The sequence below is a fragment of the Grampus griseus genome (assembly GCF_964374135.1).
Source record: "Grampus griseus genome assembly, chromosome: 2".
Classification (NCBI taxonomy): Eukaryota; Metazoa; Chordata; class Mammalia; order Artiodactyla; family Delphinidae; genus Grampus; species Grampus griseus.
The window spans coordinates 82,878,350-82,904,594 of record NC_139018.1 but is presented as its reverse complement, the minus strand read 5'-3'; positions in this window follow the sequence as shown (position 1 = coordinate 82,904,594).

The window sequence follows — 26,245 nt, the reverse complement described above, 5'->3', positions numbered from 1 at the left end:
GTTTTTTTATAACAATTTTTTCGTGTGTGTGTGGCTGCATTGGGTCTTTCTTGGCTGTGTGTGGTCTTTCTCTAGTTGTGGTGAGTGGGGGCTACTCTTCGTTGCGGAGCCCAGGCTTCTCATTGTGGTGGCTTCTCTTGTCGCGGAGCATGGGGTCTAGGCACGCAGGCTTCAGTAGTTGTGGCAGGCAGGCTCAGTAGTTGTGGCTCGCAGGCTCAATAGTTGTGAAGCATGGGCTTAGTTGCTCCATGGCATGTGGGATCTTCCTGGACCAGGGCTCAAACCCTTGTCCCCTGCATTAGCAGGCAGATTCTTAACCACTGCACAACCAGGGAAGCCTGGCTCTGCCTGATTTGAATTGATTTTTGCTCAAATCAACTTTTCAAATCTTTAATATGCCTCAGTTAATCTATTAGCAGTTCTGGTTTCAGAAGAGGGAATCAAAGTAGACCCCTAATGGGCCCCTAGGAGCAATGAGCAACCAGGTGCCTGTGAGCCCCTTGAACTCTGCTTTCTCACTGCCTCTGGAGGTAATGGTAAATCCCTCTCCTCCTGGATCCTAGCTCTGCAGATTTTGCACTATGAGCTTTCAGACTTTATTGGAGCATGTCTTTTTGGGACTGGGGCCAGAAACTGGCCGGAGTCAAACTGGGTGCAACTTAGACACTGGACTGGGTCTGGGCTTGGACTGGATCCGACTTAAACTAGGCTGAATCCAGTGTGAGATCTCAGGTGAATAAAATTTTGTTTTGAGGCTGAACAAGTAGGTGAACTTTACCAAAGATAATCTTGAATTACAGCTCTCTTCACCATCTTGGATAAACTTATCCATTTATGAAGTGCCCTGGAGGAAAAGGGGTCTCAGCTAGGCATTCACTATAAGGAGCAGAGGGAAGATTATTGTTCCTCCTCTACAGTGTCTGGTGACTACGATGAGACCCACTGGGACACCCCACTCACTCCAGAGCCTACAGGTGGCATCCTGGGAAAATTGGCAGAAGTTGGCAAAAGGGAAGAATTTTTACCAAAGCCAGCTCTCCCAGATCTCTGTTTGTGGTTCCTGGTCAAAAGAAGGTAAAATTTCACATTGTCCCTTCCTTTCCACATTTGGATTGGCAGGAAAAAACGAAGTGTCGAGTCTTTCTCTCTCGGGTACAGCTATTGCCTTCTAGTTTGTCTCATTTTGTGTTCTGAGAACTTGGCTTGGCAACCATCAGGTTGGAGACCCCCAAAATATAGCTAGACAGAAATGTGGGCTGCTTTCCCTTTGTGGCTAGGGTCCTGCTGACTATTGCCAGCTCTCAGGGGAATTGTCTATGTCTTTCTTTCAGTTATCTTTGGGAGTGGCTCTGGATCTTAAGAGAGTAGTATCTTTTGCACCGTCTTACGGGGACCTGTTTTGTGTCCATGGAGTTGTTCAATACTGCCAGGAATATTTACTGCTTGTCCTGGTTGAAACCTGACAGGATATTCAAAAGATTTTTTTTTTGGCGGTATGCGGGCCTCTCACTGTTGTGGCCTCTCCCGTTGCGGAGCACAGGCTCCGGACGCTCAGGCTCAGCAGCCATGGCTCACGGGCCCAGCCGCTCCGCGGCATGTGGGATCTTCCCGGACCGGGGCATGAACCCGTGCCCCCTGCATCGGAAGGCGGACTCTCAACCACTGCGCCACCAGGGAAGCCCCAAAAGATTTTTTTAAAGTAGCCCTATGGTCAGAAGATGGCCAAATTGGCTGACATTCAGAACCTGATAAGAACTTTTTTTAGGCCTTCTCCACTAAGCTAAAATGAAACCGTACCCAGAAGGAAAGAAAAACATTCTGCAGCCACTGTAGAAGGATTAAACATTCCAGAGAAACACAGCTCTAAATCTAGAACATAGAAATGTTTTGATTTCCATCTTAGTTGAAGATCTCCTTGATATAAAGAAGCAAATTGAGGCTAATGAAGTTGGATGGCTTGATATCATTCAGGTTGCAAACCAGTTTTCTCAATTGTACTTGCCTTTCTAAACAAGTTTTTAGAAAAACAGAAATGTGGCTGTAGAAAAAATTTGAAGCCCATCTCTCATTTGTACCAATCCCAAAACCTTGAGGTGTTAGAAGCTATGCTAGCGTTTCAAGTCTCTTAGTGTGTGTATTTGGAAGCTGTGTGGATGAAATCATTTGTGCTGAGCACCTACAGTTTTTACAGGCCAAGGTTGAGGCCTAGTTGAGAGGAAGGCTCAGAGGAGCCTTACTTGAGATAGTCAACCATGAGCCTTACTTACTCAGAGGAGTAACGTTTGGTCAAGGAGACAGTCTTTGCCACCTCTCCCACTGGGTCATGTCAAGGTTCCAGAACCATCAGTACAAAGCATCAGTGCCTCTTCGAATATCCTCCTTATCAACACGACCCTCTGGATCCAGGGCTCTTTGTTGCTCCTTGCCACACTCAGCTCACAGGGATGTTCCTCAGGGCAGGAAATCCCACTGGTCATTGACTCTTCCCTCTGGAGACAACTGGAAGTTCATTCTGGAATTTTGCTGTGAAGCAGGCCTGAGTCCTATAGACCTGCCCCCAGCAGGGGAGTTTCTCTCCTTTAGTTTAGGGGCAAAACTCCTTTGTCTCATGTGTTTTTTCCAAACCTCCATGCTTTTTTCATCAAACTCTATCCTGCTCAATGAGCTTAAGCTTTTGAAAATATAATTCAGGAAGTTTTTCATGCTGTTTTTATTTCTGCTCAGTTATCTATCTACCTGAGGCACTGAAACACAGAGCCTTTCTTTTTTGTTGTTGGTTTTTTTTTTCCCGGTACGCGGGCCTCTCACTGTTGTGGCCTCTCTCGTTGCGGAGCACAGGCTCCGGACGCGCGGGCTCAGCGGCCATGGCTCACGGGCCTAACCGCTCCGCGGCATGTGGGATCTTCCCGGACCGGGGCACGAACCCGTGTCCCCTGCATCGGCAGGCGGACTCTCAACCACTGCGCCACCAGGGAAGCCCAGCCTTTCTTGATTTGACTAGGGTAAAGTGAAAAATTCAGAGAGAGAGAAAAACAGGAATAAATTTCTTAGAATATTTTCAGCCACACATACCAGTTGGCATGGGAAAGATAAACCTAGGTTTGAAAGTTGACCCCTGGATATGGTAGTGTATAAAAGGGCTCAGTTTTGTGGCATAGATAATTCACTTAGGTGAGTGTAATGGGAAACACACTGAGCAGGGTTGAAAGAACATTGTTTTGGTTTCTCTCTTGCCCAGTGTCACCTGATTGCCAGTTCCTTACCTGTGAAGTGAGTAAATTGGGTAGATATCCTTTCCAGCAATCATATTTTTAGCTTATAATAATGAGCAATATTCATGATAGTAATTATCCGAGCAGCACATAAATTACCAGATGAATTGGAGCCTAAACAATGTTGCTGACTGATTTTCATACATTTAGAGAAGAGTTTACTTGATGCTCAGTGCCATAGCATACTATATGGCTGTTTCAATCACTTTAGGAAAAGTCTGTCAGATCAGTTACCAGTGTCAAAGATTACCCTTTTCTGATTGAAGTTTTGGCTTTTATTAGAGTACAGATACTGTCTTCTCCGACATAAATGGGACATCACCTTGCTTCTGGAAAAAGTAATGAACATGTGCCCTCATTCCTTCTCTCCCTTTTCTCCTGGAACCATTTTCCAAGATGACGATAATTTTCCTCCTCTTTAGAAGTAGGATTTTCTTTTTTTTTTTAAGGAAGATAGAGCCACAATGTCTGTTAATATAATTACTCACTTTTCCTTTTACCAAGTGGCCTGGCCAAGGGCTGGGGAAAAATTTATAATCAATATGGTTTCCATTTGAAATGGAAACATATTTATGCTCACTAGTAGGTAAAAAGACAGGGGTACAAACAGATGCTTTGGAACACCTCTTCAAATGCATGTCTATAGCCCTGTTATCAGCCACCTTCAGATGTTTCCTTTACCACAGTTCCTCCCCCCTCTGTGTCTGTTGTGTAACAAGAACAGTCTAAGAGGTCTTCTTTTGCACTAAAGATTTCATTCCTTTTACATTTTTTCCCCTTTGTCTCACTTGGCACTTGGTATTGTTTTCCTGAAGCTGTTTATGATGGAGAAGATTAATGTCTTTCATGGGTGTCTTCTTACTTTCTCCCCCCTGCATTGCCTATGAATATTAGCATCTGTTGGGATTTGTTATAAGCCAGGGGATGTCAGAATCCCCTGCTGACTCCTCTCTGATCCCCTTCCCTCGTAGCTCCCTCACCAAAGTGCAGTATGTGTGTTTGGTGGAGTGTGTCTTACTCAAGGCCAGATGTTTTTGGCTAACTACAGGATACATCCTGATTCTGTTTGTAGGTGAGGAAGGACCAAAGTCTCGTGCCCTGGAGAGAATGGGGCATAGCGTTAATCATCATAGTCATGTGTTAGACCAAAGCAAACAAGAAACGAACTGGCTTCCTCTGGAGTTTGATGTCACAGTCAGACTTGTTGTTTCCTGATTTTGGAAGACACTGAAGCCAGGACAACTCTATATTATGTTTATTTCTTTCTACTGAATTACAGTTGCCTCCTGTGACAAACAATGACGACTGAAAAGGCAGAATGTGTTCTCTGTCCGTACGGCCTCTGTCTCTGTGTCCTTCTGAAGTGGAAATGAGCAATTTGTCTTGAATGCTATTCTGTCTCCTGTACAACCTCTCTCTAAACATTTCCTGAGGGCTTTCATTTCATCAGGACCCTATTTTCCAGGGGTTCCAAGTGTACACCTAACATGGGTTTGTGGACAGGGGAACCCAGAAACACACTCACACAAAAGCTTTATTTGAGACCTACACTTTCTTTAAGATATAAATATGGATCAATGAGATGTCTTCACTGTTATCCTTTATGAGAAATAGCTTTTCTTAAATTTAAGAACAGTAAAATGGTTTTAATGTGACAGAATTAAAAATACATGGTTGACTATCTCAGGTTTCAATCCCTCACACTTTCATTTATCGTCCAGAGAATATTGCACAAATGTCTGCTGTCTGCAAATCATTCTGTTCCATGCTGGGGAGAGTCAGGGCTGCCAAGAAATATAGATCAGACATAACTAGGCTTAATTTTGTGTTCCACAGTTCTTCACTGAGACTTTTTTAAAGTTTCTTAAAAATAAAATAATGTAATAAATGGTCACTGGAAAATATAAAAATTGAGAATTATATGAAGTAAAAAGTAAAAGTGCCTCCTCCCCCTTTTCCCTACATATGGCCTTATTCATATGCTGCAGAGTATCCCTTTGTCCCAATATATTTTCTCTTTATATTTACAATATTCCAGAATTTTTTACACAAATAGAATCCCATTATCCAAACTTTTCTGGAAAATTTTCCATTACTAGTGTTTTGTGGATGTGCTAGCATATTGTGATTCTCTTTACTATTTTTAGTGCCAGTACAGTATACTTTGTATGTATATTGTATGAATGTGCTGAAATTTATTGAACCTGTCCCTTGTTGAAGACCACTAATGTTTGCTTTGCACCTGTTGCTGTTGTTCTTTTACTTTTTTTGTTTCTATTTAAATATAATACCATCAAAAACTTCCGTGCATATTTATCTTTATAACATTTCTAAAACTGTGGAATTGCTGGGTAATATGCATGTTTTAAAGTTTAACAGATACTGTCCTCCAAAAATATGTATTGATAATGGTGTAACAGAATTCTTACTTTTCTGTAGGCTTGCCAATACTATTTTATATTTGCCAACCCATATGTATTTTTAAAATCTTTGTCACCTAGGTATGCAGATCATATTTGCATTTCTTTAATTATGAGAGGGGTTAAGCATAATTCCATGGGTTTGGTTATTAGCCATTTATGGTCTGCAATGTAATTAGCTTGTCATATCCTTAAACCTACCTTTCATTGGATAGTTGCTGTTTTTCTCACTGATTTTAAACTTTCTTATTATATTTAGTAATAGTTCTTTTCAAAATACATTAATATATTGTAAATTTAATATATGTACATGTAAAATGAAAATTTATAGAACAACGTATAATAAAACTACATGTCATTTATACCACCCTGTACCCCTGCTTCTAGTAATTTTCCCTGATAGTTTCAACTACATTGAAATATAATTGTAAGAAATGAGCATTTACCTCCATTCAATGATTTATCCACTTTTAGTAATATCCACTAGCTCCAGCTGTGGAAGATTAAGAATTTAGCTCATTTATATGTACTTTTCCTCCCCACATCCTATTTTGACTTGTTTGTTTAAAAATATAGATCCAGCTTTTTTATTACTTAATTTCATCAAGTAATTCAGCATTTTATTAACTTTTATTAACTTATTAACCTTAATTTCTTAAGTCATTTATATTAGATTCTATCCTTAAACCCCACTATGTGAGAAGAATAAATTAGCACCCATATAGATTCCATATATATCTGTTAGCATACGGTATTTGTTTTACTCTCTCTGAATTACTTCACTCCGTAACACAGATTCTAGGTCCATCCACCTCACTACAAATAACTCAATTTCATTCCTTTTTATGGCTGAGTAATATTCCATTGTATATATGTACCACATCTTCTTCATCCATTCGTCTGTCGATGGGCATTTAGGTTGTTTCCATGACCTGGCCATTGTAAATAGTACTGCAATGAATATTGGGGTGCATGTGTCTTTTTGAATTATGGTTATCTCTGGGTATATGCCCAGTAATGGGATTGCTGGGTCATATGGTAATACTATTTTTTGTTTTTTAAGGAACCTCCATACTGTTCTCCATAGTGGCGGTATCAATTTACATTCCCACCAACAGTGCAAGAGGTTTCCTTTTCTCCACACCCTCTCCAGCATTTGTTGTTTGTAGATTTTCTGATGATGTCCATTCTAACTGGTGTGAGGTGATACCTCATTGTAGTTTTGATTTGCATTTCTCTAATGATTAGTGATGTTGAGCAGCTTTGCATGTGCCTCTTGGAAATCTGCATGTCTTCTTTGGAGAAATGTCTCTTAAGGTCTTTGGCCCATTTTTTGATTGGGTTGTCTGTTTTTTTAATATTGAGCTGCATGAGCTGTTTAGATATTTTGGAGATTAATCCTTTGTCAGGTGCTTCATTTGCAAATATTTTCTCCCATTCTGAGGGTTGTCTTTTCACCTTGTTTATGGTTTCCTTTGCTGTGCAAAAGCTTTTAAGTTTCATTAGGTTTCATTTTTTTTTTTATTTCCATTACTCTAGGAGGTGGGTTAAAAAAGATCTTTCTGTGATTGATGTAGAAGAGTGTTCTTCCTTTGTTTTCCTCTAAGCGTTTTATAGTGTCTGGTCTTACATTTAAGTCTTTAATCCATTTTGAATTTATTTTTGTGTATGGTGTTAGGGTGTGTTCTGATTTCATTCTTTTACATGTAGCTGTTCATTTTTCCCAGCACCACTTATTGAAGGGACTGTCTTTTCTCCACTGTATATCCTTGCCTCCTTTTTCATAGATTAGTTGACCATAGGTGCATGGGTTTATCTCTGGACTTTCTATCCTGTTCCATTAATCTGTATTTCTGTTTTTCTGCCAGTACCATACTGTCTTGATTACTGTAGCTTTGTAGTATAGTCTGAAGTCAGGGAGTCTGATTCCTCCAGCTGTGTTTTTCTTCCTCAAGTTTGCTTTGGCTATTCGGGGTCTTTTGTGTCTCCATACAAATTTTAAGATTTTTTTGTTCTAATTCTCTAAAAAAAGCCATTGGTAATTTGAAGGGGATTGCATTGAACCTGTAGATTGCTCTGGGTAGTATAGTCATTTTCACAATATTGATTCTTCCAATCAAAGACCATGTTATATCTCTCCATCTGTTTGTGTCTTCTTTGATTTCTTTCATCAGTGTCTTATAGTTTTCTGAGTACAGGTCTTTTACCTCCTTAGGTAGGTTTATTCCTAGGTATTTTATTCTTTTTGTTGCAATAGTGAATGAGATTGTTTCCTTAATTTCTCTTTCTGATCCTTTGTTGTTAGTGTATAGGAATGCAAGAGGTTTCTGTGCATTAATTTTGTATCTTGCAACTTTACCAAATTCACTGAATAGCTCTAGTAGTTTTCGGGTGGCATCTTTAGGATTATCTATGTATAGTATCGTGTCATCTGTAAACAGTGACAGTTTTACTTCTTCTGTTCCAATTTGCATTCCTTTTATTTCTTTTTGTTCTTGATTGCTGTGGCTAGGACTTCCAAAACTATGTTGAATAATAGTGGTGAGGGTGGGCATCCTTTTCTTGTTCCTGATCTTAGATGAAATGCTTTCAGTTTTTCACCATTGAGAATGATGTTTGCTGTGGGTTTGTCATATATGGCCTTTTATACTGAGATAGCTTCCCTCTATGCCCACTTTCTGCAGAGTTTTTTTCATAAATGGGTGTTGAATACTGTCAAAATCTTTTTCTGCATCTATTGAGATGATCATATGGTTTTTATTCTTCAATTTGTTAATATGCTGTATCAAATTGATTAATTTGTGTATATTGAAGAAACCTTGCATCCCTGGCATAAGTCCCACTTGATCATGGTGTATGACCCTTTTAATGTGTTGTTGGATTCTGTCTGCTAGTATTTTATTGAAGATTTTTGCATCTATATTCATCAGTGATATTAGTCTGTAATTTTCTTTTTTTGTAGTGTCTTTGTCTGGTTTTGGTATCGGGGTGATGGTGGCCTCATAGAATGAGTTTGGGTGTGTTCCTTCCTCTGCAATTTTTTGGAAGAGTTTGAGAAGGATGGGTGTTAGCTCTTCTCCAAAAGTTTGATAGAATTCATCTGTGAAGCCATCTGGTCCTGGACTTATGTTTGTTGGAAGATTTTTAATCACAGTTTCAATTTCATTACGCGTGATTGGTCTGTTCATATTTTCTGCTTCTTCCTGGTTCAGTCTTGGAAGGTTATACCTTTCTAAGAATTTGTCCATTTCTTCCAGGTTGTCCATTTTATTGGCATAGAGATGCTTGTAGTAGACTCTTATGATGCTTTGTATTTCTGTGGTGTCTGTTGTAACTTCTCCTTTTTCATTTCTAATTTTATTGATTTGAGTCCTCTCCCTCTTTTTCTTGATGAGTCTGGCTAATGTTTCATCAATTTTGTTTATCTTCTCAAAGAACCAGCTTTTAGTTTTATTGATCTTTGCTATTGTTTTCTTTGTTTCTATTTCATTTATTTCTGCTCTGATCTTTATGATTTCCTTCTGCTATCTTTGGGTTTTGTTTGTTCTTCTTTCTCTAGTTCCTTTAGGTGTAAGGTTAGATTGTTTATTTGAGATGTTTCTTGTTTCTTGAGGTAGGATTATATTGCTATAAACTTCCCTCTTAGAACTGCTTTTGCTGCATCCCATAGGTTTTGGATCATTATGTTTTCATTGTCATTTGTCTCTAGGTATTTTTTGATTTCCTCTTTGATTTCTTCAGTGCTCTCTTGGTTATTTAGTAATGTATTGTTTAGCCTCCACGTGTTTGTGGTTTTTACTTCTTTGCCCAGTAATTGATTTCTAATCTCATAACATTGTGGAAAAGATGCTTGATATGATTTCTGTTTTCTTAAATTTACTCAGGCTTGATATGTGACCCAAGATGTGATCTATCCTGGAGAATGTTCCATGTGCACTTGAGAAGAAAGTGTAATCTGCTGTTTTTGGATGGAATGTCCTATAAATATCAATTAAATCTATCTGGTCTATTGTGTCATTTAAAGTTTGTGTTTCCTTATTTATTTTCATTTTGGACGATGTGTCCATTGGTATAAGTGAGGTGCTAAAGTCCCCAACTATTATTGTGTTAGTGTCGATTTCCTCTTTTATAGCTGTTAGTATTTGCCTTATATATTGAGGTGCTTCTATGTTGGGTGCATATATATTTATAATTGTTAAATGTTCTTCTTGGTTTGATCCCTTGATCATTATGTAGTGTCCTTCCTGGTCTCTTGTAACATTCTTTATTTTAAAATCTATTTTATCTGATATGAGTATTGCTACTCCAGCTTTCTTTTCATTTCCATTTGCATGGAATATCTTTTTCCATCCCCTCACTTTCATTCTCTATGTGTCCCTAGGTCTGAAGTGGGTCTCTTTTAGACAGAATCTATATGAGTCTTGTTTTTGTATCCATTCAGCCAATCTGTGTCTTTTGGTTGGATCATTTATTCCATTCACGTGTAAGGTAATTATCGATATGTATGTTCCTATTACCATTTTCTTAATTGTTTTGTGTTTGTTTTTGAGGGTCCTTTTCTTCTCTTGTGTTTCCCACTTAGGGAAGTTCCTTTAACATTTGTTGTAGAGCTGCTTTGGTGATGCTGAATTCTCTTAGCTTTTGCTTGTCTGTAAAGCTTTTGATTTCTCCATCGACTCTGAATGTGATCCTTGCTGGGTAGGGTAATCTTGGTTGTATGTTCTTCTCTTTCATCACTTTAAATATGTCATCCCATTCCCTTCAGGCTTGTAGATTTTCTGCTGCGAAATCAGCTGTTAACCTTATGGGAGTTCCCTTGTATGTTACTTGTCATTTTTCCCTTGTTGCTTTTTTTTTTTTTTTTTTGCGGTACGTGGGCCTCTCACTCTTGTGGCCTCTCCCATTGCAGAGCACAGGCTCTGGACGCACAGGCCCAGTGGCCATGGCTCATGGACCTAGCCACTCCTTGGCATGTGGGAATCTTCCCGGACCGGGGCACGAACCCGTGTCCCCTGCATCGGCAGGTGGACTCTCAACCACTGCGCCACCAGGGAAGCCCATCCCTGTTGCTTTTAATAATTTTTCTTTGTCTTTAATTTTTGTCAGTTTGATTACTATTTGTCTCAGTGTGTTTCTCCTTAGGTTTACCCTACCTGGGACTCTCTGCGCTTCCTGGACTTGGGTGGCTATTTCCTTTCCCATGTTAGGGAAGTTTTTGACTATAATCTCTTCATATATTTTCTCGGGTCCTTTCTCTCTCTCTTCTCCTTCTGTGAGCCCTATAATGGGAATATTAGTGCATTTAATGTTGTCCCAGAGGTCTCTTAAGCTATCTTCATTTCTTTTTATTCTTTTTTCTTTATCCTGTTCTGTGGCAGTGAATTCCACCATTCTGTCTTCCAGGCCACTTATCCGTTCTTCTGCCTCAGTTATTCTGCTATTGATTTCTTCTAGTGTATTTTTCATTTCAGTTATTGTATTCTTCATCTCTGTTTGTTCTTTAATTCTTCTAGGTCTTTGTTAAACATTTCTTGCATCTTCTCAATCTTTGTCTCCATTCTTTTTCCGAGGTCTTGGATCATCTTCACTATCGTTATTCTGAATTCTTTTTCTGGAAGGTTGCCTATCTCCATTTCATTTCATTGTTTTTCTGGGCTTCTGTCTTGTTCCTTCATCTGATACATAGTCCTCTGCCTTTTCATTTTGTCTCTTTTTCTGTGAATGTGTTTTTCATTCCACAGGCTGCAAGATTGTAGGTCTTCTTGCTTCTGCTTTCTGCCTTCTGCTGGATAAGGCTATCTAAGAGCCTTGTGCAGGCTTCCTGATGAGAGGGATTGGTGGTGGGTAGAGCTGGGCATTGCTCTGATGGGTAGAGCTGGATATAACTTTAATCCACTTGTCTGCTGTTGGGTGGGCCTGAGTTCCCTCCCTGTTGGTTGTTTGGCCTGAGACAACCCATCACTGGATGCTCTAGGCTAATGGAGGACCCCGGGAGGGCTCACGCCAAGGATTACTTCCCAGAACTTCTGCTGCCAGTGTCCTTGTCCCTGCAGTGAGCCACAGCCACCCCCTGCCTCTGCAGGAGGCCCTCCAACACTAGTAGGTAGGTCTGGTTCAGTCTCCTATGGGGTCACTGCTCCTTTCCCTGGGTCCTGATGCACACACTACTTTGTGTGCCTTCAAGGGTGGAGTCTCTCTTTCCCACAGTCCTGTCGAAGTCCTGCAATCAAATCTCACTAGCCTTCAAAGCCTGATTCTCTGGGAATTCCCCCTCCCGTTGCCAGACCCCCAGGTTGGGAAGCCTGACATAGGGCTCAGGACCTTCACTCCAGTGGGTGCACTTCTGTGGTATAATTGTTCTCCAGTTTGTGAGTCACCCACCCAGCAGTTATGGGATTTGATTTTATTGTGATTGCGCCACTCCTACCATCTCATTGCAGCTTCTCCTTTGTCTTTGGATGTGGGGTATCTTTTTTGGTGAGCTCCAGTGTCTTCCTGTCGATGGTTGTTCTGCAGTTAGTTGTGGTTCCGGTGCTCTCAAAAGAGGGAGTGAGATTTGATATTTCTATACATTTGAAAATGGTCACCAGGATAAATCTTGTTGTCATCTGTCACCATAAAATGATATTACGTAGTTATTGACTATATTCCCCATGCTGTGCATTTAATACCCATGACTCATTTATTTTGAAACGAGAAGGTTGTACTCTTAAGCTCCCTCACCTAATAGGCAATTGCTATTAAAAATGACAGAAATAACATTCTAGAAACAATTTTATGCCTGGGAGTTTCCTGAATACTGCCTGAAGTTACTACTTGAGGAGGAAATAAGTAAGATATTTTCCTTTGAAGTGTATTTTTAAAAATCTAAGCAATGAAAACAACCATCAGAGCTACAAACTGTGTGCCACAGGGGTACATTTACCACATAATGGATCTTCACCCAGTATTCACTGACTGTGCAAAACTGTAGGCTTGGTCCTCTGGGAGACGTAAAGATTCAAGGTGCTTTAACTAACTTGCTGCCTCAGAGGGAAAAGAGAAATTTTTAAAAGTTATTTAATACAAAGCAGGATGTGGTAGAGCTAAATAAAAGCAGTAGGTACATGCAAAAGAAAAGTTACCATGTTAAGAATGTGTATTTGTCTCGGATGTTACTGTTTTTATAGCACTTTCGTATCATTATCTCATTGAATTCTCAAAATAACTGTGTAAATGGGCTAGATATCATTATCACTCTTTTACAGGTAATGAACATGAGGTTTAAGTAGTTTCCCCGAAATGCAGTGGCAGTACTGAGTAACAAGTGGCAGAGTGGAGATTTAAACCCATTCTTAAAACACAATGCCTTGATATTTCCAAAGAAAGTCAATGCTCTCAGAGGAGTGTTAAGCTACTCATTATATGTGAGATTCCATCTTGATACAGAAAGACACAATCCAGTTTCTCATCTTGAGGCCCCAAAACTTCAAAAGTTGAATGGAGTCAAGAAACCAGTCAGCTGTTAGGGACTCTGCACAGCAAAGCAGATGAAGTCCCCATCTAGGAGAAACAGCAGGAAGCTCTTTGAATGGTTAAACAGTGATCTCTGTAGAAGTATTGAGACTCAGGTAATACTGAATCAAACTCTAGGGTCTGAGGTGAGGCCCAGCTGGATCTCCCTTGAGGTCCTAATTGCACGGTTTCTGGCCTCTTTCCTAGAAACTCCCTGTCAGGTCTGTGGAAGCTCTGTCATAAAGGCAGGGGAAGGTTATTTGAGACTGGGCCATTCTGATGCACCTGAAAAGATCTCCTCTTCCCCAGCAGATAGCTGACCTCACAGGGAGTGTCAGAACTGCTGAGTCACTCACTGGGGGGATCAGTTCAACTCAGGCTCCTATTGATGTGACTGCTCAGAATAAAGCTGTTCTGGTGCCTCAAGAATTTCAGATGTTTGTCAGCTGCATTCTTTGTATCCAGCTCATAACCTAGCCTGTAGATGTCTTCTTGCTCCACTTAACCCTTTAAATCTCTAGTCATGGGCACACACTACCTTCTGCGTTCTTCTCCCTTGAGAAGAGGAGTTTAAGCATATTTTCATCAGTTAATGGTGTTATCTGTAAGAAGTGGTGTTATTTCACCTTGAATAGCTGGCCTTTTCACTCAGTGGTGGAACTTCCTGGAGCAAAGAAGCAACAAGCCAAAGGAGACGGACTTAAGAGAATCCATGGCCATGCATTTTCCCTTCTTCTCTCCCTTCTTCTGTTCATCTCGCTTTCCCTCATCATACCTCACAGGTCAGTTGTCCTTTTATACAAAAACATGACCATGGTATGAGGACTTTCTGCTAGGCACATGTCGGCTAAGGACAGAGGGTAACTGGTACTGGCCTGTGTCTTGTTGCCAAGCTGTGTAGATAGAGCTCATTTCACCCGTCTCCAAAAGCCATTCCCTCACGCTCTATTAATGAATATGCTGGGCTGGAAAGCAACCAATTAAGTACGGATTAAATTGGATTGAGATAGACTCATTTCACCCGTCTCTAAAAGCCATTCCCTCACGCTCTATTAATGAATATGCTGGGCTGGAAAGCAACCAATTAAGTACGTATTAAATTGGATTGAGATTTAATTAGGTTATTAATGTCAAAAGAGAATTTCCCCACTAGTTGGGAAACTATTTTCATTTATAAGTCCTTAGTGAAGATCTTGCCTTTAACATCTGTTTATTGTCCCATAGGACTCATAGTATACGGCAAATACTTGGTAAGTACCCATTATAAATGAATGAATGATGAATGTAACTTTCCACACTTGGATCTGAATAAATTTATAGACATAGAATAAAGATTTACCTTGATGGTGGAATTCATTAAAAGTACTGGCATATTAAGTCAATTCTTAGAATATATAAATGTTTACTGTATATATATATATACACACACACACACACACACACACACATACACACACTCTATATATAAAACATTGTAATAGGTGTTATGGGGACCTCAAAGATGAAACAGACCCCAAACTTACTGTAAAGAGAGTTAGATACAAATAACAGATTAAAATGGGAAGATGATAGATAATTTAAGGAATCAGTGAAGGTTCTCCTGCAGAAATCCGATGTATCTTCTGATGTTCCCAAGCTTCGGGATTCCTGTACCGTCACAGAAGGCAGCATCTAGATGGTTCATTATTCCTTTCCTCCTTTAGTGACAGAAGCCTCTATGGTTATGTGGACTATTATCCTCCTCAGAGGAACTGTTCTTGCTATGTCTCACACACTGCCTCACCATTTGCCTGAAAAGTTGTTCTTACTCTCTTATTAAATGATATCTGTTTTTTTGAGTGAAGCTCTTTCTCCCTTCAAGTGATATATTCTAGCTTCTACCTGTTCCCAGTTGAGGATAATGGATTTATTTTGCTCTTTCAGTTTCAATAAAAAATGTAAGCAAATTAGGATCCATTATAGATCCTGTTAAACAGTGTGATATAAATCTGAGCTCTGCTAAGTTTTCTCTGCTACTATATCCCATGCTTTGTTAGCTTCCTGTCAATGTGATTAAGAAACCATACCAAATTAGCAGGAACACAGGTGTTTCTTTTGATGCAATGCCAATTAATTGTTGGCTAAATACTGTTAAATATCCTTAGGAAAACATTACCTCATGCGAGGAACAAATTTGTAACCATTGTCATATTGAACACAGAATTCCAGAAGAGACTAGTCTTTGTTCTTCTTGACAAATCCTGACTAACTTGATCTTCATATCGTACCTTAAACAAAAGCTGTTTATCAATGTAGGTTATCACATCAGCTCACCGCCTTCATGATATAAACCCATTCAGAACATCTGTTCAGAAAAATAGGTCGGGTGGTGTATTTTTACACTATCTACACACTATGGACCAGGGAGCTAAAAATTGGTACCACCAGGACTCAAACACCATGGCTTATAGATCTGGTTGCTCAATGGAGTATGAACAGCTGCATACATTAACTGTTCCTGTCATAATTATTAAGGGAATATATAACTTTGCTCATTTGTAAAATGGTCTGTATCATTTTATCCCTACAGTCATTTTATCTAAGAAGAGGAATGACCAGCAAGAATGTGAATATATTTAAATACTGCTTGTCAGAACAGCTTTCACCATTCTATAAAGCTTCTATCCAGAGTCCATTCTCAATGTAGAATGTTATTATGCTTACTTTTCCCTCTTTCTATGATCCTTCTGCCTCTTCCTAATTGGGTCTCCTATACCAGAACTATCTAGCAACCTGGGACACTGGAAAATCTATTAGATTGCTTGTCATCTTTAACCCCAAATATGCCAGAGCTTTTTCTTGTATTTGAAGGGATCTTTCAACTTTGTTAGTTTTTATTTCATTTTTGGCTTTTATCTTCTATTGAACCAGATTACTTTCACAGGAAGTTATTCAATATAATGTTTCAAATCCTATTATGTGTTATTTCAGTTTACATTATTTTTCATTGTTTGGGGTGAGTGGAGTATACCCTAAAACTTACCTCTTTGATTTAAAATGATTCTAGAAAAAGGGTCAGTGATTTATAGTGTTGCCTTGTGTGTGGAATGGTGGTTGGAATTGAAATTGGATACGGAAAGTTGAAGTGTGATATAGTGGAATTAAAAGACTAGAACGATACGAGATGCTGGAGGAACAGGGTTGGGGAGAGAGGTGAGCTTTCCTTTTATAACGGGGTGGAGTTGTTGATGTGATGAATGGTATAATACTGCTACAACTCACGATTAGTGTCTGTTGAGAAACTGGTTTGAATTGTCCTTCACCCTCAACTGAACTGCAGAATTCCAGATTCAGGAGCAAACCTTTATAAATGGTAGGTCAACATCTATTACAGTGAACTTTGACATTCAGTCCAAAGAACTCTTGTTCTAGGCTTGTACCTCTGTCTCTAAGAGTGCCATTCTGGTCTTTAAACTTCCATTTAAAAAAGATATCAAATCATTGAATATAGGACCAAGTAGTTTGGGGAGTGTTCTCACAGGGATTTTCTAAAAAGGCTCAACAAATCATCAGACCCTTATATATGACTGAGCTGCCATATTTATAGGAGAAATCCTATAACCATGACTCTCAGTGACTTCAAAATTTATATTCATGATGCTCGATCTTGAAATTTCTCCACATCTGATTTCTATGACATATATTCTCCTCTACTTCAACTGTCATAAGCCTCACCTAAGGGCTCATCATCTCATGGAATCTCAACTCATAGCTGCCATCTTAATCTTTCCATACTCTCTCATTCCTGGTATAATTGCATGCACTTTCTGACATCAAGATATATTCAGTACCTACTCTACAACAGGTACTGTTCTAAGCACTGTGGATATAGTGATGAATTTGGAACAGTGGACCTTTTCCTCGTGGAGTTCAGAGTTGAGTGTGAGTAGCAGACAAGTCAACAGGCTAATATGTCTCTTTAAGTGTTTCTATAGGGAAGCTCAGGGGCAGGAGAGCATAAGAAGGGCTTGTTGGTGTGGTAAGCAAGATAAGTCTTCCTAGAGGAGGTAATAGCTGAGCTAACACCAAAAGAGGAAGAAGGGTTAGGGTAACAGAATGGTTGGAGGTTGTTCTAGGCAGAGGATTTTTCAGTTTCAGAGTCTCAAACTTCACCTCTCATCAATCAATATGTACTCACAAGGCCCCATGGTTCACACCACAGGTATCCCACAGCTTACATTATAACACAGGATAAAAATAGTAAATATTGTTGCTCAGAGAGTAGTGGGAAACATTGCTCATCTTTTTCAGCTACTGCTGTTCAGAAACACAGGTTGGAATCTATTTGGAAACTGATCCAGTTGGCAATAGCATTATAGATAGTGCAGTCTTAGCATACTCTTTCCTCTTTGGGGAAAATAATAACCAATACTTACTTATTTCATGTTGAGAATTTAATATGTTTTCTTATTTTAGCTTCAGAACAACCCTATGTAATAGGTATTTTTATTATTGTTATTTTATAAGTGAGAAAACCGAGGACCAGCGTTGTCAGTAGCTAATAAACGGCTAATACAGAAAGAAGTCAATAGTCACAACCAGGCACCTGACTCGAGCCTGTACTCTCAACAGTTAGATTCTGTAGCAAAAAATAGTTGGGTGCATTTTATCACTTGAAGATCTAAATAAAGATTTGTCATGTTCTGGGGAAACGCATACTCGTCCTTTAGTGATCAACTCAAATATCATTTCTTTTAATTCCCTCCTCACTGTAGCCAGTGAAAATTATTCAGTTTCTCTGCTTAGCGTGGTGTGTGGCATTTGCTGGCTGAGTGGATAAATGAATGAATGTATTTCTATTATATTTAATATATATTTCTATCATAGCTGGCCTTATACTGAATTACGGTTTTAATAGTATTTATACATTAATTCGCATGTTAGACTATGAATTTCTTGATAAAAGAGATCACTTTTAGTCATCTTTTTATGCCATCACCAAGCACAAATTCTGGCAGATAGGTATTCAATAAATGTATTATAAATGAATGACTCACTTAGAGAATAAATGAATGGATGGATGAATGAAAGGCTAGGATGCTAGAGTGCTAGAATGGCACAAATCCCAACAGTGTCTGTGTGTACATTTTTGTTTGCCTAAACATTCTCATCCTTTATCTCATTTTCTTGCCTACAGTAGCTATGAAAGAACCATTTAGTACTTCGCAAGGATCCTATCGAGGCTACCTCCATCATGGGATACCTTTATCTCAATGTGTCATCTCTAAGGTTTCTGTACTCGGAAAAGAGGGAAAGGTTAGAACTCATCCCCACTTCTAAATAACTAAGCCCAAACTGACACCTGTCATTTTGGTTCACAGCTAGTCACATTACCCTATATAAATAAAAGGTGTCAATTTGGACCTAGATACCCATGTTATCGAAAGGTAAAAGTTGATGGTGGATCACTGGAACTGCAGAATACTTTGTGTGATTGAGATACATACCTTTGTTGGGATAAGGCATTGGGCTGGTGACATTTGTTACTGCAGCATAACCTACCCTATTGGGACTAGTACAGTATTCAGTCACTGTTGAATGAAAGAAGTGGTAACGTCATTACCAATTAAGACCGGCCCTTACTGTCATACTGAAGGTGGCATCAATTTTTGTTCCACATCAACTTGGTTAAAGTTCTGTGGCCTTTCAAAAACAAGCATGGTCAAGCCCTAACTCATTAGGGTCAGTGTCTACTAATGGGAAGCCTCTTCTGCTTAGTCTTCTGACCTGCGTAATTGCAAAACATGCAAATTGTTCTGTCTTCTCATTAAATTCCAAGGAGGATTTAAAAAATAAAACAAAGCAGAACAAAATCTCTGTGGGGTTAAGTTTGGATTGCACCTTAATACTGGCCTGTTAGTTATTTATGCCTTGCAAAGAGTTAGAAGAAATAAGCCTGCCTACAGTTAACCCATCTGCAAAATGAATATTAGGTTCACACACATATTGATCTGTTTCAGTTCCCACCAGCAGAGTCATTCATTCATTTATCAAAGATTTAGTGAGTACCTCCTCAGGACTACTAAAATAGCCACAATGAGCAAGATCGATTGGAATTTTTGTTCATCTTCAGGTCTTCCTTGGACTTACAAGCCAATTTTAATTCAAGGCTACATGATTTATGCAATCTGGGGATTACAGGTAAGGGGTAACTCTTATGGAAGATTTAGCATAATCGGGATGTTTCTCTTTCTCTTATTTATATTCATGGCTGTGGTTTGAAGATAGTTTGGAATGTGAGTTTTCTTATCAGAGATCTGATTTATTTGGATAGGTAGACTTGAGTTTTTATAAAAGGTCAACCCTTTGTTTGTTTTTTAGGCATTAAGCAAAATCACCCAGAGAGTCTCCCATAAACTTCTGGCTGATGTAGTGTGGTAGTTTGGGTACCTAATTCATTCTGAGGGCATAAATTAATTGCAACCTGTTGGATGCTGCTTCTTTAGTAATAATGGATTTAAGTGCATTATCAATGTTCTTTTTTTGTTTGTTTTTTCCAATGGAAACTTCATGTATCTTGGCTATAACTATTGTTATTTTCAAACACTGTAAAAACGGGGAGGGGCTTGCCTATTTCTGCCATTTCCACTTGAGTTTAACATGTTGGGATCTGATGCTCCTGACCAAGTCACAGCATATGACCCAGTAGGACCCTGCTACATGGGACCTTAGATGGTGGTAGGAGCTGGTCTGTAGTTCAGAGTTCCCCATTAAAGAGCTTAGGCAGTCAGGAAAACAAGGCAGTAGTATGTTTATTGCCTGTGTTGGGTAACCTAAAGCCTTGGGGTGAAGTGAGTGAAAGCCGGACAACCCTTCTCTAAGTTCCTTTGAACACGAGCTGGCAGCATCTAGAACGGGCAGCTTTCCATCATGGAATATCCATTAACCTTGTTTATCTCTGGAAAAACACTGCCCTGTTTCCACAGTCTGCTGCTTGTCAAAGAATAGAGCGGGAGATCATCTCTGGGCTCAAGGAGAGAATGAGCTTTTCAGCTATTGTGAAAATATCGTCTTGAGGTGCTGATTCTTCCTCTTTGTTCTGAGATGGCCAGCGACATGCAGCAAAATATGATCATAACACAGGGGACTGATGCAGTCAGGTCCTCCTCAGATCCTCCTTAGATTCATGGATCTCCTGTGGTTCATTGTGGAGAAAACAGAAGAAAACAAAAAATCTAAACAAACAAAAATAAAGTCCTTTTTATTTTCAAGAGGGCATTGGATGGGAATTGGAGTCCAGAGATAAAATGTTGCTTAAATTGTCCAAAACCCTTTGACCTTAGGCAGGGTTGTATTGAGGCCACAGTTTTTTCTTAATCTGTAAGCTCAATAAAATGATCATAATTAATGTTTTTTTAAATGTTTTGACCATGAACCATAGTCAGAAATACATTTAGATTGCCCCTTAGTAAACACACACGCGCGTGCGTGCATGCGCACACACACACACGAGTTTTATCAAACATTACTTACTATGTATAATGCATTCTGATATTTTCTACTTTATTCTATTTTACTTTCAGAAACAATATTTGTGACCCACTAAAATGATTTCACTACCTACTGATAGAGCTCAGTCTTCAGTTGGAAAAACAATCTAAGGTCTTAAAAAATGAATTATGATATATTAATGTTGTATTTTACTACCACTCAGAAAACAAATCCATTTATGCCAACCCCCATTCAAAACAACCACCATTGAGAAACAACTGCTCTACTATACAAATTTTTAAAACCTAAGATAAAATTTAACTGATTTTTTTTATGTTTTAAAAAAGTATTCATATATTTCAGGAAAAAATAGTGGAGTCCTGAGCTGTTGAGTAATATGAAAGGAGCAAAGGTTAACATGATCCACTGAGCAAAAATGCTTATTAAAGTATCTGGAACGTCATAGTAGGAGGTACTTATGAAGACCTGTCTGGAACAGTTCCCCAAATACAAAACTTATGTTTATCTCCATTAAAGGCAATGAGAGAACTGATACACACTTTCACTACATCTTTTCTAAGAAAAAAATAAGGTACTTGTTCATTCCCTGTGTGTATGAGCAGCATCTGCAAGGAGAAACCTTCATATTTTCTAATAATAAGGAAATAGACATTCCAAGCAGTAAAGCCAACTTCATCAAGAACGCACTCTTGTTTCCCAGATAACTTATATCCTCTTTAGTACATATTTGCTTCACTAGGAAATGAGTTTATCATTGGATACTGGATTGGTTTTTTTATTCCACAAATGTTGGTTGAGGTTCTATGTGCCCCAAATGGGGGGTACAGTGATAAATAAGACAGGTGAATTTTCTGCTCTCATTGAATTTACACTTCTATGAAAACTCAGCAGATATCCATATCTTTTCAATGAGATGAGATACTATGGCATTTTCCTACACACGTAGACAAGACTGCTCAGGAACCATGTACAACTGAATGCCTAGTGAATAAGGCTCAGGAGTGATCACTTGAAGGGATGAAATACATGTGTCTACAAATCTGAATATTTTGTGTATTAGTGTTAAAAATTTGATTTGCTTCAGTTAAAAGCAGATCAGCCTTGAGGAGTGACTCAGGATGAGACTGGTGAGAAGAACTACAGTGAGATCTGATAGAGGACCTTTAGGGAAAGTAGATAACTTGGAATTTTATACGGAAGACAAGCAATAGGCAGCCACTCTAAGCCCAGGTTTAATAACTTGGGTTTCCATGGAGAGAGTTCATGAACTTGAAAAGGAAAAAAGTATTGCATATTTACTTTCACTAACTTTTTACTGAAATTTGACATTTCTTTCATTTTTGAAGGTGGACAACATACCACATCAGAATGATCATTTCCTGTTACTTTGTCACCAATAGATGTCACAGATATTTACAATTTCTGTTACTTACAGTGGCTAGAGATACCTTGAAATATTGTTTGTGCTGCTCAATGCATTGAAATTATAATACTTACTGGTTCACTACTAGATCTTGTTATTTAATACACTGAAAAAGATTCATATTCATTATATGTCAGATTTTTTTCAACACTTTTTGAGAAGTGTGTTTCAGTATGATTCGTTTACTTTGTAATCCTGTTTTATGTTAGGCCTGTAAAGACATTATTTTGAGAAGTGTCCACAGATTTTCCAGACTGACAAAGGGGTTCATGTCACAAAAAGGGTTAAGATCTCTTGTTCTAAGCAAAAGAGTGCAAACTCAAATGCCTGCAAGGATTGCCTGGAAAAAGAGAGTTGGGTTGGCAGACTAATACAACAATCTAGATGGAAAAACGATTTGCTGGAAAGTTCATGGGAGCCCAGTAACTAACACTCCTATGATTTACCCAAATTTGGATCCAACCGAAAAGAAGACAAAGGAATAGGCAAGATGGAGTCCAGAGTATCACCTTTTAACTTAACAAACCAAATATCAGAGAATGTGCTATATTTCCTGGTGGCCACAATGCCAGGGCCTCCATTCAAGGCTTATAAAGGGAAGGAGCCCCCTGGAATCCTGGAGCACAGGACCAGCTTACAACAGCCGGCCACAGCCAACTTTCCAGCCATGGCTGCAGACACCGAATCCTGCCTGGACTTAAACCACGTCACCCAGCAGGGCTGGTTTGGGCAGGTCTCCACCTGTCGGGAGGAGAGTTTGCCCCAGAAGGCCTTGAAATGGGTCAGAACAATGCATTAATTAAATTAACTCCAAGGTCAAAAATGTACTCCCTATTTTCTTTCCCTTCCCAAGTTCTGTCCTACTACAACTGTCTAATATAACCTCTCAGAGGTTCTGCAATAAAATCAAAGAGAAATGCAGAAAGAAAGTCTCTTAATAAAAGGCCAGCAATGTGGAGATGCCCTAAATTTGAATACAATTTCTCCCATTGTAATTCTCTCAGAAAAATTAAAATCCAGACACTAATCCCTTTACAAGTTTAAGTCTAAAGATGACAAAGCCCAAAGGAATTATAGTCTGAAATTAGGTTCTATTGCTCTTATGAATTAAGTCCAAAGTAACTAATTCTCTTCTCTTTAAGTGTCGAGTTAAGGGGTTTCCACAGCCTTAGCAGAGGAAGGGGCTCTGCCAGTGTTTGCAGCCCGGGCTTTCTCTCACTGGGGTTAGTGTGGTTCTTGCAAAAAGTATACTGTTCAATGCCAGGTTGCTCATAGATTTAATGGTTAAAAGTTTCAAAAATATATTTTCAGTGGTGAGCCACACCCACCACGTTTAGAAGAGAAGCCAAACCTCAACCCCCTAAAGCAATCATCCCAGAAAAAATGACATTCCCAGAATGTGGGGCTTAGTATGTCGTCAAAGACCATGATCCAAAATGCAATTTCCATGTGGATGTGTGCTGGCGTGGTAGACAGAATAATAAATGGTCCCCTGAAGATGTCCACGTCCTAGTCCATGGAACATGTGATATAACTTTACATGGCAAAAAGGACTTTGCAGTTTCAATTAAGAATTTTGAAATGGGGAGATTATCCTGGATTATCTAGGTGGGCCCAGTATAATCACAAGGACCCTTATAAGAGGGAGACAAGAGTGTGAGCCAGAGATTTGAAGATGCTGTGCTACTACTGTCTTTAAGGATAGAGGAAGGGGCTGTGAGCCCAGGAATACAGGTGGCCTCTAGAAGCTGGAAAAGGTAAGGAAGTGAATTTTCCCCTAGAGCCTCCAGAAGGAACACAGCCCTGCCAACACCTTGATTTTAGCCCAGTGGGTCTCATTTTTGGAATTCTGGCCTCCAGAACTGTAACAAAATAAATTTATGTTGTGTTAGCTCACTAAGTGTGTTGCAGCAGTGAAAGAAAACCAACACGGCTTGTTAAAAACTTGGATTCTGGTGCAAAACCAGGCTGCTTTCAGATCCTAGCTTGGCCATTTACTCAGTGTGTGGCCTTGAGTCCTACCAGCATGTGCTGGGGGGGCCTGAATCATCAGCACGTGTGTGTTAAGGCCAAGACTTCACCATGGGATTGCCCGTGCCCACTAAAGTCCAGGCCTTTCTAAGCCCCATGCAGGTGGTAACTGATGAGGTCATGCCCACACATGTGCCTTGGCACATTGGTGAGGCCCAGTTGTCCTGGTAATTTTTCTGAGAATTGTGTCTTTGCTGAGGGCCATGCAACTTTCCTTTCGGCTGTTACAATACATAGACAAAGAGCCACATATGAAAAACAGTCCATATAAAGCAACCATAGGATAAGTTGCAATCATCTATCAGCGTTGAAATATCAAGTGTGGCCTAAAACTTATGCTCCCTTTTCCGTGTCACAGAATTTAAAAATTTCCAAGTGCAACAAGCAACCTTGTGGGCCAACAAAAGCCTCTACAACCCAAAGATCTCTCCCATACATAAAAATCCAAAGCCCGATGCCCTTCAAGATCTTTTAATATATTTATTTTATTCCCCAACATTCCAGCCATTTATTTAATTTCTCGGTGTTCCCAGTGAATGCACCAAATGTTGGGGTATGCTAGGGAACACTCTTTTTCTCTGCCCGAATTCAAACACAGTTGAGAAATAAGACAAGAGAGTAGGCAAAATAGACTCAAACATCATCTTTATGACTGATAAAGCTGACATCGGAGGGTGTGGTTTATATGTACTGTCAAGGGAAGAGTGAATGGAAGTATGGAAACAGTCCAGAAGTGCAATGATAAGGCACGTATTCTCCACATGGAAAGAAGTATCAGCAGCTGGTAACACCCAGGCCTTGAAATGCACAAGGGCCCAACTCATGGACTGCCAGTCCCTGTGACATCCACTTGTCGGATCCACTGAAAATCTTCTCAGTGTGTTGGGAAAAAAGATTTGCAATTCCAGTCAAATGATGATTAGTCTTTACTACTCTATGAAAAACAATTAATGCAAAAAGCAGAAATTTAGGCATCGTTACATAATTAACACGACTAATAGGGACCTAACTCATAATTACCTGGGAGATCCCTAAAAAATCTGGAACCAATGAAAATGGAGCTGATAAGGGAGTGTGCTTACAGCGGAAAATCTGGATCTTGCCCAGTCAGGAAAAGCACACTGCTCTACTTGATCGCCTGTGCGTTTTAAGTCTTCTGGTGTTATTTTCATTGTCAGCTACAACTTGAAAGGTTACTCGTGGGTTGTTGCTTCACCACCCTAGCCCATTTGCATTCTCTGGTGATACCTGAGAGTAACTCATGCCGCTCAGATTCGTGCATCTCTGCCTCCATGGGACACATGGGCTCTGCAATGGCACAGAGTTCAGGGGGAACCGAAACCCCAGGAAGCTGCTTTTTGCCAACATAAATCAAGGATGTTGATGTGGAATGGTTTGGAGAGCTTAAGAGAAATTCATCACCACCACTGAAAAAGCTACATAGCATGTGTGTTCAACTGATGTTCAACCAGGAGTTATGTCTCGATGAATCCAGAAGGATTAAAAAGGAGGCGCTGTGCTTTTTAAATTTATATTTTAAAAATACGAAGTTACTACTTTAGATCGATAGCACCTTGAAAATGGGGCAATCTTTTAGGTTTTATCTCTGTGTTCTTCCAGAGGGTTGCAATATTTTAGGTTTGATTGCTGTGTTCATTCACTTCTAATTTCTTTTTTTTTTTTAGGAAGGACTTCTGGTGATGCAGATTTCTTGGGAAAATTGTTGATTTCACTGTATTCGGGAAGGATAAATTTTGATGATCATTTCTTGTGCCTAAGGTACTTCTTTATTCGTTTCTTGGGAATCTTCCTTGCATAGCATCTTCAGAAGCCATTAGAACTAGCATTTGAAGCAGCTGTGTAAATGTAAGACTAGGGGCCCAAACCAGTAAGGTTGAAATTCCACTGTCTTTGAGCCCCACTCTGATAACTTGATTTTGCTACAAAGTGGTCGTGGTTCTTGCAGTCACTCACATATTACTCTCGGCTCTGGTTGGGTGGACTCTGATTTTCAACTGCTTCAGGCAAGCGTCCCCACCCACTCTGCTCTGCTGTCACCCGACCCAGGTGTACATTAGTGTACTGCAAACCTGCACTCATTTCTTGGTTATGCA